Here is a 13,370-nt window from a genome sequence, read left to right as displayed (position 1 = left end):
CCTTGTACAGTTGTAGCAAGTCTTCCCTATTTTTATAATCCAATGAAGGCCAGATTTCCATTTGCCTTCCTACTTATTTGTTGCACCTGCATGCTAATGTTTTGTGATTCATGAATGAAGACACCCAGATCCCTGTACCGCAGCATTCTGCTCTCACTCTCCATTTAAATTATAGATTTCCCAGCCTTCTTTGATCCTTCCCTGACTCCAAGTAAAAATTGGGGGCAAAGTATCTACTTAGCCACTTCTCATTTTCAGATTCAGTAAGGGTAACTCATAGACTCATAAACTGATAGACATTTATAGCACAGAAGGGCCATGCAGCCCATTGTGTCCACGCCGGTGAAGCAAGCTCTGACGACACTAATCCCATTTTCCAGCGCTTGGCCCATAGCCCTGGAGGCTATGGCAATGCAAGTGAATATCTAAATATTTCTTAAATGTTACGAGAGTTTCTGACTCAACCACCCTTTCAGGCAGTGAGTTCCAGACTCCCACCACCATCTGGGGGAAAAAATTCCTTCTCAACTCCCCCCTTAGCCTTCTACCTCTTACCTTAAATCTATGCCTCCTGGTTATTGACCCCTCTACTAATGGAAAAAGTGCCTTCCTATCCACCCTATCTATGCCCCTCATAATCTTATACACTTCTATCAGGGTCCCCTCTTAACCTTTGCTGATTCAAGGTAAACAACCCCAGCCTATCCAATCTTTCCTCATAGCTCGGACACTCCAGCCCAGGTAGCATCCTGGTAAATCTCCTCTGCACCCTTTCCAGTGCAATCACACCCTTTCTATAATGTGGTAACCTGAGCTGCACACAGTTCTCCAGTTGTGGCCTAACCAGCATATATAGTTCCAGCATAACCTCCCTGCTCTTATATTCTATGCCTTCTTAACCACCTGCTACCTTCAGGAATCTATGGATATGCACACCAAGGTCCCTCTGATCTTCAGTACTTTCCAGGGTCCTACCATTCATAGTGTAATCCCTTGCCTTGTTAGCCCTCTCCAAGTGCATTACCTCACACTTTTCTGGGTTGAATTCCATTTGCCACTGCTCTGCCTACCTGACCAGTCCATTGATATCCTCCTGCAGTTTACAGCTATCCTCATCACTATTTACCACCCGACCAATTTTTGAGTCATCTGTGAACTTCTTGATCATACTCCCTACACTTAAGTTCAAACCATTTATGTACACCACAAGCAGCAAGGGCCCCAGCACCGAGCCCTATGGAACCCCACTGGAAACAGACTTCCAATCACAGAAACATCTCTCTACCATCACCCTCTGCTTCCTGCCTTTCAGCCGATTCTGGATCCAACATGCCACTTTGTCATGGATCCCATGGGCTCTTACTTTCTTGATCAGCCCATGAGGGACCTTAACAAATGCCTTGCTAAAGTCCATGTAGACCCCATCAAATGCATTACCCTCATCAAGACCTGGTTGCCTCCTCAAAAAATTCAATCAAATTTGTCAAACATGACCTTCCCTGAACAAATCCATGCAGACTAAATCCAAAACAAAAACAGAAACAGAAATACCTGGAAAAACTCAGCAGGTCTGGCAGTATCGGTGGAGAAGAGCACAGGTGACCCTCAAGAGGACTCAAAACGTTAACTGTGCTCTTCTCTGCTGATGCTGCCAGACCTGCTGAGTTTTTCCAGGTATTTCTGTTTCTGTTTTTGTTTTGGATTTCCAGCATCTGCAGTTTTTTGTTTTTATTTTAGCAGACTAAATCCATATCTCTCCAAGTGCAGATATATTCTGTCCCTCAGAATTCTTTCTAGTAACTTCCCCACCACCAAGATTAGACTGACTGGCCTGTAATTTTGTGGTCTACATCTTCCTCCCTTCTTTAATAATGGGACAACGTTAGCAGTCCTCCAGTCCTGTGGCACCTCATTCTGTGGCCAGAGAGGATTTGAAAATTACTGTCAGGGCCCCTGATATCTCTTTCCTTGACTCCTCCAACAGCCTGGAATACATCTCATCTGGGCCTGCAGATTTATCCACTTTTAAGGTCGTTAAACCCTCTAGTACCTCCTCTCTCCACGTTAATTTCCTCTAATGTTTCCTCTAATAAAGCACTTCAGTCCATGCGCATTTGTGCATGTTTGCCACATCCCACCATGTCAAGATAAATGCCAAGGTTAAAGCTACAGTAACAAAAGCCAGTTTGAAGTATCTATTTCACTTTTTATACATGTTCCAGCGAGATGGTAGCATCAAAGAGTTGACGTTACAATGTTAGCTGCTGCCAGCCAAACTCAGCCACTGACAGAGCTGATAAGGAATGCCAGTCCACTCCTCCCTCAATCTCCTGTCAATCATTTTGCCTCCTGGCCCTCTGATGGTAAGGCATTGAGAGAATTTTAATTCCAAAAAACGGATGGGTGTGTGTTGAGTGAGAAACAAAAATGTTAAAAATTTCAAACATGAGCCCCAACGTTTCTTGAACCCTCCCACTTCTCGTTTTAATAGAGACAAGTGACAGACAACGAATCTGCTCTTCAGAGCCAGTTTGGCTGCATGCCTTCATCTTATCATGCTTTTTATTTTTAAGAGCATGGCCTGAATTTTTCAGTGGGCAGGAGGGTGGGAGCCGGCGGAGGTGGTCACGGAGCCGATCGGCACGCCCGTGATTGACTCCGCACCGCCATTTTATGCAGGCGGGCCAATTAAGGCCTGCTCAGTGTAAGACGTGAGCGGTAGTGCTCACTGGTACCTGTGCGGGCTGGGGGAGGAGGGAGAGTCGGGGCCAGCGCTCTTTCACACATGCACGCAAAAGAGCGTTTCAGTCTGCCTGAGGCGCAGAGCGATATTGAAATAAATAAATAAATGGGAAAAATAATTAATTAAACATGTCCTCTCATGTGACTGTGTCAAATGAGATGGGACATGTTTTTATATTTCAGAAATTTTTTTTATTTAATTAATAAAAGCTTCCGGAAACCGCATCCTGCTCGTGGATGAGGTTTCCTGAATAACGTAAAGGCCGCTTGGCCTTTTCACCTGCCCCGCCAACCTTAAGGCTGGACGGGCAGTGTTAACAATGACACTAATTAATTCATTAATGGCCTTAATAGGCCTATCAGTTATCAGTGGGCGGGCAGCCAACTACAGCGCACACCCGCCGAACAAAACATCATGAGACAGCGCGATGACATCAGGACGCACACCTGACATCATCGTGTGTCATTTTATGCGCTGGTGTGTCGGGTCTGTCCCCACACGCTGACTGAAAAATTCAGGCCCGTAAGATATAGGAGCAGAAATAAGCCATTCGGCCCATCGAGTCTGCTCCACCATTCAATGAGATCATGGCTGATCTGATAATCCTCAACTCCACTTTCTTGCCTTTCCCCATAACTCTTGATTCTGTCACTGATTAAAAATCTGTTTATCTCAGCTTTGAATATCCTTAAAGTCCCAGCATCTACAGCCCTCTGCGGTAAAGAATTCCACAGTTTAATTACCCTCTAAGAGAAGAAATTCCTCTTCTTGTCATTTTAACCACTATTGGTGGGTTTCCCAGGTCTCAGTAAACCCAGCAGGTAAAATGTGAGAAGGAGGGCAAGATCCATGAGGTAGGTGTCGTTACATCACTGCTTGTTGGCCAGGAGGAACAAGGTGAAAAACCTCTATAGTCACTCCCTTTATCTCTCGTTGACCCTCCATATCACAATCTCCACACTGGCTATATCCTCTCTCACCACAACCACCCTCATGATCTCATGCCTACTGCCAACACCTATTTGCCCCCACATGGTTTGTCACCTGTGATCTGTCAGCTTCATCCCCCATGATCTCTACCTAACAACCACTACACCTTGTGACATTTATGTGGAAACTTAGTTTCATGTTTTTGGTTGTCAAGTTCACTTTGTCCTTGATATTAACACATTAGTTGGTGCTTGAAACAATATAGGCAGAGACTGACTGAACAAACACTGGTGGTTTATTGGAACTAAGAACAGAACACTAACAAAACGTATGCTTCTTCACTCACTTCCAGCTCTAGACTTACAGTTAGCAAAGTAGCCCACACTGTATAGTGATTGGTCAATATAGTCACGTGGTCAATCAACTACATTCTCTTAAAGGTACATAGCACTCCACTTTACCACTCTTCCTCATCCTGCAGGCAGTCAATCAGGCTGTATATCAGACAGGGAAGCTGGGGGGAAAAAATTCTCACATTGGAGATCAAATTCCACAGCAGGAAATTGCAGAGAGACCTGCAATTCTCCCCAGCTTGCAGCTCAGAAACCAGTCCACTGTAGTCACTGGGGCCAGTGTCTCCATGGTCTTATGGGAGGAATTTTTTGTTGGTGGATGAACCAGTGCAAGGCATCCCTGTTCACAATTCCTGCTGACCTAGAGCTGGCTATAAATCTTTGCCAAGTGATTGTGTTTCCTGGTGCTTTAGGAAGGCTTGAAATTCTAGGATCACATCTTTAGTTTTGTCTTTATGAAGACTTGCATTTCTGATCCTCAAAGCTGAAGAAAAAATCTCTGAATGTTTACCATTGTTTGTGTACACACTGAGGTAGAGAAAGCAGAGACTTATTAGAGGTGTATTTTGTAATAGGAAGATAGCGGCAATTCATGTCAACCATGCTGTTAGTCATTCTCGGAATAATTCCATGCAGGCATAGGTCAAGGCCAAGATTTTAAATGGAAATTCAGAAGAAAAAGCAAGGAAACATGCAGGGATAGGAGGTCAGTTTAAATTAAAAATATCATTAGGTTTTATCAGCTTAAAATAACAAACATGAAGTGAAAATATGACAAATGTATCACTTTACAAAAATCTTTCAATTGAGGAAAGAAACCTTTTTCATTTTAATTATTTTATGTTACATTTTTTTGAATCAACATTGTTCCATGCAATGTATTAAAAGAGTACCAATGCAACTTTTGTCACCACCTCATAATGCATTATACGTATGATAATGAATAATTATCTAATTATCTGTACTGTGATATATCAGGCATCTTCCCATCAGAGAACATTTTTTCTAACTTGTTATGTCATTCACTGTGCAATTCTGTAGTTGTACAGAAGTTGTAACCAGTCACAAAATGAAGCAGTATGGTCAAAAACAATAGGCCATAAAGTCTGGTCATTGCAACTAAAGGGCCAAAAATATCTCTGCCAAACCTGTTCTCTGTTATGTGAACCCTATTTTTACAATGCTGTGGATAAAGACTCATTCAGTAGGTGTGGTATTTGACAACCCAATAAATCCCCATTGTATATTATTTTGCCTGCTATTACTAACAAGTAGAAAATCACAGCACACTTTCACTTCAACAGCAAATTCTCAGAGGATATTCTTGTATGAACTATATATTACAGTTCCATATCAGAGACTATGGTCTATCACCGAATGCTATCTACTGAGAAGCTCTTGTACCTTGTAATTTGCAAATATTTAATGATTTGGCTGTTAAGAAAGCAGCACTTCCTGACAATCATGCATCTTTTCCATTCGATAGTGTTGAGGGTTTTTTTGAGTTACTGTAGAATCAAAGACACTTCGAGAAAGATGCTATTTGGCACATTGTGCCTGTGTCAGTGTTTGGTCCGCATCAGAGCTGTCAATCCTAATGCTATTTTCCTGCTTTTCCTCATGCCCTTCCTCAGGCACTTACCTAATTCACTCTTAAATGTGGTTGTCACAGCTTTACGAGCCAGTTATTGCATACGCTAATAACCGTCTATGTGAAAAAACTTCTAACCTCCGCTTTATCATTCTATTAGTAATTGTAAATTTATGGACCCTTGTCGCCAAATCAGCAACCACTGTTAATAACCTTTCAATATTTACTCTCTCAAGCTCTTCCACAATTGTGAATGCCTCGGTTAAAATCCCCTTGACCTTTTCTGCTTCAGCAAACACAACTCTAATTATTAAAATCTCTCATAGTAACTATATCCCTTTACCATTGATAGCATCTTTGGGAATCTATGTTATTGCCTTTCCATGGCTCCAATATGCTTTCTATTAAAGGGGGCACAAATCTGGACACAGTATTACAGCTTGTGGCCTAATCAATGCTATAACACAGGCACATCATCACCTTCTAACTTTTGTATTCAATATTGCTATCTATAAAATCCAGAAGCACACTTACCCTTTGAATACCATAGTATTTCACACTGGTGCTATGTTGTTATTCTTGAAAGTGAACGGAAATGTTTAATTTCTATTCGCTGAATCATTGTGCAAAATGCAGCCTTGGCCTCAAAAGGAGGATAATTTGTAAAGTATCTTAACCGTGTATAACATTATCAGGTGACACACTCTTCAGTACAGTAACTGCTGCTTGCAAATAGCTAAACTTAATTAAAAAGCTATGATGTGAATATTGACAAAGTGTTGTGCTGCCTGATGTGAAACAGAGCCAGTCAGGCCAAGCATGTTGCAGGCTCAAACCTTGGTCTGTGTTGAGTGAGTTGATATCATTTAGGGAAATGATAGGGGCCACTACAATTAGTCTAAAGAGAGTAGATAGAATAGGTAGGAAATTCATCAGTGTTCTGGTTCTGAACACTATCCAGTGACCCCTGCTGGTCAGTGTGTGTGTGTCATGATATAGTAAGGATGGGTCTGGTTTCAGGCGTGATGCCTCTCCGAGTCATAACTTTCACGTGCCATCACATAAACATGTGTGCCTGCACATACAGCTGCATAAACGCACCCTAATGCACACATACACACACACACACACAGACATCCACATTCATGCTACTCACTGTCTAGTGTCACAAATAAAGAATTCTGATTTGGGCAAGGTAACAGAATTGTTACACTTGCATGTCACTCACTGCCTTCAGGGAAAGGGAGGAGAAAATTGGAGCAAAAATATTGAATTCTTCTGACCCATATAAATAAAGTGCTGAATCACATCTTATGCGTGTGTGAGATGTTTGAGAGAAAGCGAAAGACAGAAGAATATAGTGAGTGACATCACTTGTTCTTCTGAAGTTTCAATTTTAGGGTTTTAAAATGTTAATAAAACTCATCAATAGCACAATGAGCATTCGTAATGGTTGAATTGCAGATACTGCTACAGTAAATATAAAATCTCTGCATTTGTGTAATGCAAAACATTAAAAGCAGTGACATGCTAACATCATCTTACTTTGTGCATTTTCCATTTATAGTCACCATTTGGCTATTCCAAGAAAAAATAGCTAAAATGTTGCAGTGTTCAATAAAGCTGCAGAATCAGACATCTCATTGTTGCTTCTACAAGAATGAAGCACATTTTGTGGATTTATATTGCAACTAGCTGGACCGTTTCCTGTTAGGTGGCAGGAACCATTCTTTCTCAGGGATAATCGAAGCAGACTTCACTGATTTGCATGCAGCTGTTACTGTGAGGGTACTAGCAGCCCACCCTGGATAGTTGTTTCCTTTGGTACAGACCATTTGCAGAACAAGTCCCATGCCCCCATGGGGGTGGGCTCTCGGGGTACCAGGACTGGTTTCTCTATTCAAAAACACACAGATGTTACTCCACGCTTCAGATCATTTTGCTGCTGCTGGGCAGTCTCATTCGCTGAGCTGGCTTGAAGGAACTGTAGGGTGGCTGGGTTTATGTAGAGCTGTTTTTCATGGGCTGCATTAACTTGGGGGGACTGACAGCAGCTGCAGGATTAGATAAAGGGATGCTTTGAATTCTGCTTCTGTGCTTAAAGAAAGGATTATGACTGAATGGAAGTAAGCTAACAGCATGTGGTGGGAATCTCAGACCATTCACTCTCCAGACCTGAGGTACCTTATTCTCTTTCAAAGTCTGTATGATTTGTATACCATTTATGAAGCTCCTTGTGTAGCTTTAGAGGAGTGCTATTAGATGTTTAAATAAGTCTTTCAGTCAAATGTCTGCAGTATATTGCCACAGAATTGTTTTTGTGTGAATAGAGCTCATCGCTAATCCTTAACTCTTTGTGAAGCTTATTTTATTTCTAAGCAGTAAATGCACCTTTCTTTACATTTGTAATATTTGTAAAATAACACTGGACAAAGAACAAAGAGATCCAAACACATTATAGAGAAGTGCATCTCAGGGGCATCCTGAAGAGAGCCTGATTTGGTATAATTTTGGAGTACAGTGCAAACATACTGCTTGCCACTATTAAATAGTTAAAATATGCCGGCTCCCCCCAACCACCACATTTTCGATGAGGCACTGAAGCAATTGCTAATTCCAGTATTCCTAGTTGTCGCATGGGATTTTAAAGTTGGAATGTTCCAAGAATTATGCTTCAGAATGAACCGCAGTGTCTTGTTTGGAATTGAAGGGAACGCAGACTGAAAACAAGATCCTTCTTTCAGTGTGAGATCCTTTCTATTAACTGAATTTAATGGGCAGCAAGGGATTTACCAAGGCTTCCTCGTGCTGAAACCACAGATACCCAGGTCTCCAGTACCAAATATCTTGGGCTTTTTCTTTCATGACTCCTTTACATAAAAGCCTTTCTTAGGAATGAGTGAAATGATTACCACAATATTTAACCTTTTCAGCACTATCTTTTCCACTGCAACTTTCCAAAATATATTCAGAATGAATTTTTGTTCAATTTGGCAAAACTGTCTGTAGGCAAGAGGGCACTTTATGTTAGTTGCTTTAAGATTGATCCGAAAACATATTGCTTTCAAGGTTTGCCTATATATTTTGTTTTAACCAACTGATTGTGGAGCCAATGCACTCAGTTGTCTTAGTCTATCAGCATCATTACCAGATCAGAGCAGTGATTAAGATATATTACAGTATGAAGTTGCAGAGCATCTGGATGGACTTAATTGCAAGTAGCTAGTGCCCCAATTATCAGCCAGTGACCTGATATGTGGCATTGTGCAGTCATTATGGGCAGCTGTCGTCCCAATTCAGCTTATGGTTGGATATCTATTGCTTGTTTTGCTGGGGCAGTAATAACTTATGTTTTTGTGATGCAGCTCGATTTTTTTATTGCAGTTTAGCATCAGTACCTCCTAATGGTTCCCTCTCATCCAAGGATCCACATGTAGGGCACTCCAGGTGTACATGCAAAGTTTTATTTTTCCCATTTCTCATCATTTTGTCAATGCATTTGTGTTCTATGCAACTCGTTGGTAAAACACTGAATTGTCCGTGTGAAAAATATTTTTTGACTGTGTAAGAATCAAATGAGCCAGCAGAGCACTGACACAAATCCATGTTGGGTGTTCTTCACAGGAAAGCTGATTGGTAAATATGCATATAGTTAGGAAGATGCAGAGACAAAAGCATCCAGCAATATTTGATAACTATGGAAATAGTTATTTGTCAAACAGTCTGCTCACATAGCATCAGTTACAATGTCGCTATACTGTGTATATTATGCTCACTGTTTTTTCAGTAAGCATTTTGTAATCAATAATTAAGCTATGTTCGATCTATAATATAAAATGATTCAACCTATAACAGATGCCATTATGATAAGTTATTAAAACATTGCTACAGTCTCAATTTGATTTTAGACAAAGCTATTCATTGGTTGTAAGTCACTCCTATCACTATCAATAGCATATTCAAAAAGTGCATGCAGCAGAAGAGATCTGGGGTAGTAATTTTGGATAAACAGCTGATATTTGAGTTAGAAGCACAAGAACCTGTGGCATTGTAGTCAATAATAGAAATGGAATTATAACCAGTAAAAAGGAATCAAAAGATGCTAATTATAGACTAGTTTAAACAGAACTATTAAAGGGAATCTGGACCCTTGCCAATTATTGTAGTTGTCAAGGCTAAACTTGGTCCCGAGACATTGACACATGAAGATTAGTTCTGCTGATTTACTTTTTAATTTATCCTGTTAAGTATATTATTGGTTGACAGAAAGCATTCATTTTCTTGCAATTGGGTTTTCACACGAGGAAATAGTGAGTGTAGTTTGACAATAATTTTACATCCTTTTCAATAGAAAATGGACTGTCTGAAAATCCCAGTGTCATACACAGCCTATTATAAATATTAAATATGAATGGTTGGTTCAATGTCTTGAGTGAAAATATATTGACAATAAGAAACATCAAAGGAACCTTCAACCATGACTATACAGTCAACTGTGATTGCCTTGCATCTTTTATTCTAAGAATACGTAGCAAATTATTAAGAAAGCCTCAAGTTATAACTCATTAGTTTGTTCTTTTGTTGAACAGTCGCAACTCAACTTCATCAAACAGCATACGATGCTACATGCTACGTAAAATCTTGTTAATACCGGAAATTACATTAGTTAGTTCGAATTGTTGACAGTTTTATTAATTTCCTCAAGTCATGCATTTAAACCTTAGCTTGAAGAATATTTTATTGACTTCTCTTCTAACTTGCCGCAGCATAATCTTGCCATCGATTTCCCATTTCATATTAATCCACTCCTAGTGCAATGTCCCGTTTTCAGATCTCAGTGCGCTGCCGCTCCTTTTATCCTTCACAGATTTTAAAAACAAGGCTGTACTCTCCAGTGCTATTTTGCTGTCTTGGAGGTGCTGGCATGTGCTGGGGTCCAGAACCACCGCCCCCCACCCCTTGTCCCCCAACCCAAGGATAGGCATGCCAGCCCTCCTATTACCTCACCCAGCTGGTCTCTCTTCAAATATGAGCCTGCGAATTGGTCAACAACAGTAGTGCAAATGGGTTGTTAACACATCGTACAGGAGGGTCACAGCCCAAGAGCAGGTTAATCCTCAATAAACAGTGAGATATGCAGACATTCCAGCAAGATCACCGGACAGTGAAGAGGTGCAGAGACCTTAGCTGATTTTCCACTCCATAGACCAGAAATGCTGTAGAGTATCTGAGCACCTTCATCCTGCATAAATATTTAACCACATGCAGTGAAAATATCTGTTTTAGGACATGGTTATCTTTTATTAACCAAATATTTAGCATTGCTTCCTGTAATATGGATGGAACTAGCATTCATTTTCATTCTTGGGATGTGAGCATCACTGGCAGGGCCAGCATTTATTGCCATCCTTATTTGCCCTTGAGAAGGTGGTGGTGAGCTATCTTTTGAACCACTGCAGCCTATGAGGTGTAGGTACACCCTCTATGCTTATTTTTGGCCTTTACCTTTAAGTGCAAAATGCCATTTCATTTCATTAAACCAGTGATTAAAATTAGGAAAATGCCTTTGGTTTCTTTGTTCCAACGTCTAATTTTCAAACCTTTTTATAAATGGTTTGCTTTGTTTGGAATAAGGTTTCAATTGTTTCTGATTATTCTATCTGCTATACAATGGGGTGAGTTACAAGAATAGCTTATGGTCTAATGCTGCCTCCATTGGCTGTAAGTTGATTATTGTCAACTCGTTTCTTTATCCTCAGGTTTCCTCCTTTTATCATAGGTTGTATTGCCAATGGACATCGTCCTTCAGCATGCATGTCAATCATTCAAACCATTGCTGCTCAGGAGTTGGGTGACAATTAAGAGACACAGTTCAAACCACAACCCAAACTGGAATGTTTCTTTACCTTCACCTCTACTACATATTGTCAAAGACAGGTCATTTCACTTGTATCTGCTACTCTGTTCGAACAGCCCAGCTGTTCCAAGCACTGTACCAACCAAGCCAAACAAACTCCTGTGAGCCTTAAAAGTCAGGTTGTTGACTTTCTGGTGAAGAGTTGAATATCTAACAGCATCGATGGGCTAATCAAATTGGTAGTTACTCTTTGAATTTGTTTCTGGTGGAACAAGTTCCAGCTCATCTATCTTTGATATGATACTTGGTGCTGCCATGTCAGGTTAGCTGACACTGGTATTAGCACAATTGTTGGCCATTATCACATTTAAAATGAACAAAATCAGTACCTGCACACTGCCCGCTCATTACACCACGGTGTTCGTTAAGTGCGTTTTTTTTTTATATAGTCACGTGACTGGATAGGTGGGGGTCAGAGACAATGAATGGAGAGGGTGAGTGACAGGGCTATCATAACACACACAAAACTTGAGAGCAATGTGGAGTCAGATAGTACATTCAAGCCGGTTTCTCATAATAAGATTCTGATTCAGCACTAGGGCAAAATTTATCTGAGATCTTTATGACAACTTCGCTGCTTCAGTGCTTAGTAACTTTTGCTGCTTTGCATGGTGAACAGAGTTAACATCCGGGTAGTTGTAAGTACACAAATGATCTCCCACCCTCTGATAAAGGAGTTGTTACGGAGAAGGATACTCACGCCTGATTAATATCCAATGGTACTAACAGGGTGATTGGATCTGAGCTCAGTTAGGGCCAGGCTTGATCATGATTCCTCCCATTATCAAATATCTTTGCAACATTCAATAACAACAACAACTTGCATTTACATAGTGCCTTTAATATGACAGGGAACCACATAAGGAGATATTAAGGTAGATAAGACTTGCATTTAGATAGCACCTTTCATGACCTCAGGATATCCTAAAGCATTTTAAAGCCAATGAATTACTTTTGAAGTGTACCCTATGATGCAAAGTATGAAGCACAGATGTTAATCTGCTTGCAGTAAGCACCCACAAACAGCAATGTGATAATAAGTTAATCTCTTTTTGTGATGTTGATTAATGGATAAATATTAGCAAGAAGACCGCTCATCTTTAAAAAAGTGTCATGGGATCTTTTACGTCCACCTTAAAGATCAGATGGGGCCTTGGTTAAAAATCTCACCCTAAAGGTAGCACTGCATCACTGGTGTGTCAACCTAGAGTTTTGTGCTCAAGTCTCTGAAGTGAGACTTAAACCCACAATCTTCTGACTCAGAGGTGTGAGTGCTACATAGTGAGCCATGATTGACACCAGATGACCAATACTTTGGTCAAAGAGATAGGTTTTAAGGAGCATCATAAAGGAGGAAAGACAGGTGGACAGCTGGAAAAGATTAGTGAGGGAATACCAACATTTAGGGACTTGGCAGCTCAAGGCATGGTTTTAGGAACTAGAGATGGTTTAAGACATATCTTTGAGTTTAAGTTTAATTTGTATTTCAGTATTTGTGTGATATGAAAAGGAACTTGAGTTTTTGTTTCACTTTAAAAGATGTCTGCCTTCTAATGAGGTTTTATGACTCTTGAAGGGAAGTTAAAACAAACACAAAGTAGAAAAAACTGTGCTGTTGACTACCAATAGGGGTGCAGAGAGAGGAACCACAGAGTCAGAGAAAAAACAAAAAGTAGTTTCAGTTCAGTTGAAAGGAGTTTCCAGGAGAAGCAGCATAGGAGAGGGACAGAGAGCAAACCCAAACTAAAGATAAAGCCAAAACCAGGGAGTGGAACAGAAGAAAGGAATCAAGAAGACCTTCTAGTCAAAGGAAGAACAGGAATCTGGAAAAGGTCA

At 40.5% G+C, this 13,370-nt stretch overlaps 1 protein-coding gene across 1 annotated transcript in view; it reads left to right on the top strand.

The window, feature by feature from the left end:
• Window positions 1–7,725: 7,725 nt before the first annotated feature.
• The window catches only part of LOC121269612 (galactosylgalactosylxylosylprotein 3-beta-glucuronosyltransferase 1-like), a 189,376-nt gene continuing 183,731 nt past the window's right edge, over window positions 7,726–13,370 (top strand). The window contains exon 1 of the mRNA XM_041174325.1: window positions 7,726–7,797. The gene's annotated coding sequence lies outside the window, so the exon portion shown is untranslated. The remainder of the gene's footprint in view (window positions 7,798–13,370) is intronic.

The sequence above is a fragment of the Carcharodon carcharias genome, chromosome 25, assembly GCF_017639515.1.
Source record: "Carcharodon carcharias isolate sCarCar2 chromosome 25, sCarCar2.pri, whole genome shotgun sequence".
Lineage (NCBI taxonomy): Eukaryota > Metazoa > Chordata > Chondrichthyes > Lamniformes > Lamnidae > Carcharodon > Carcharodon carcharias.
The sequence above is the reverse complement of the archived record's forward strand: the minus strand, read 5'-3'. Positions and strand labels throughout refer to the sequence as shown.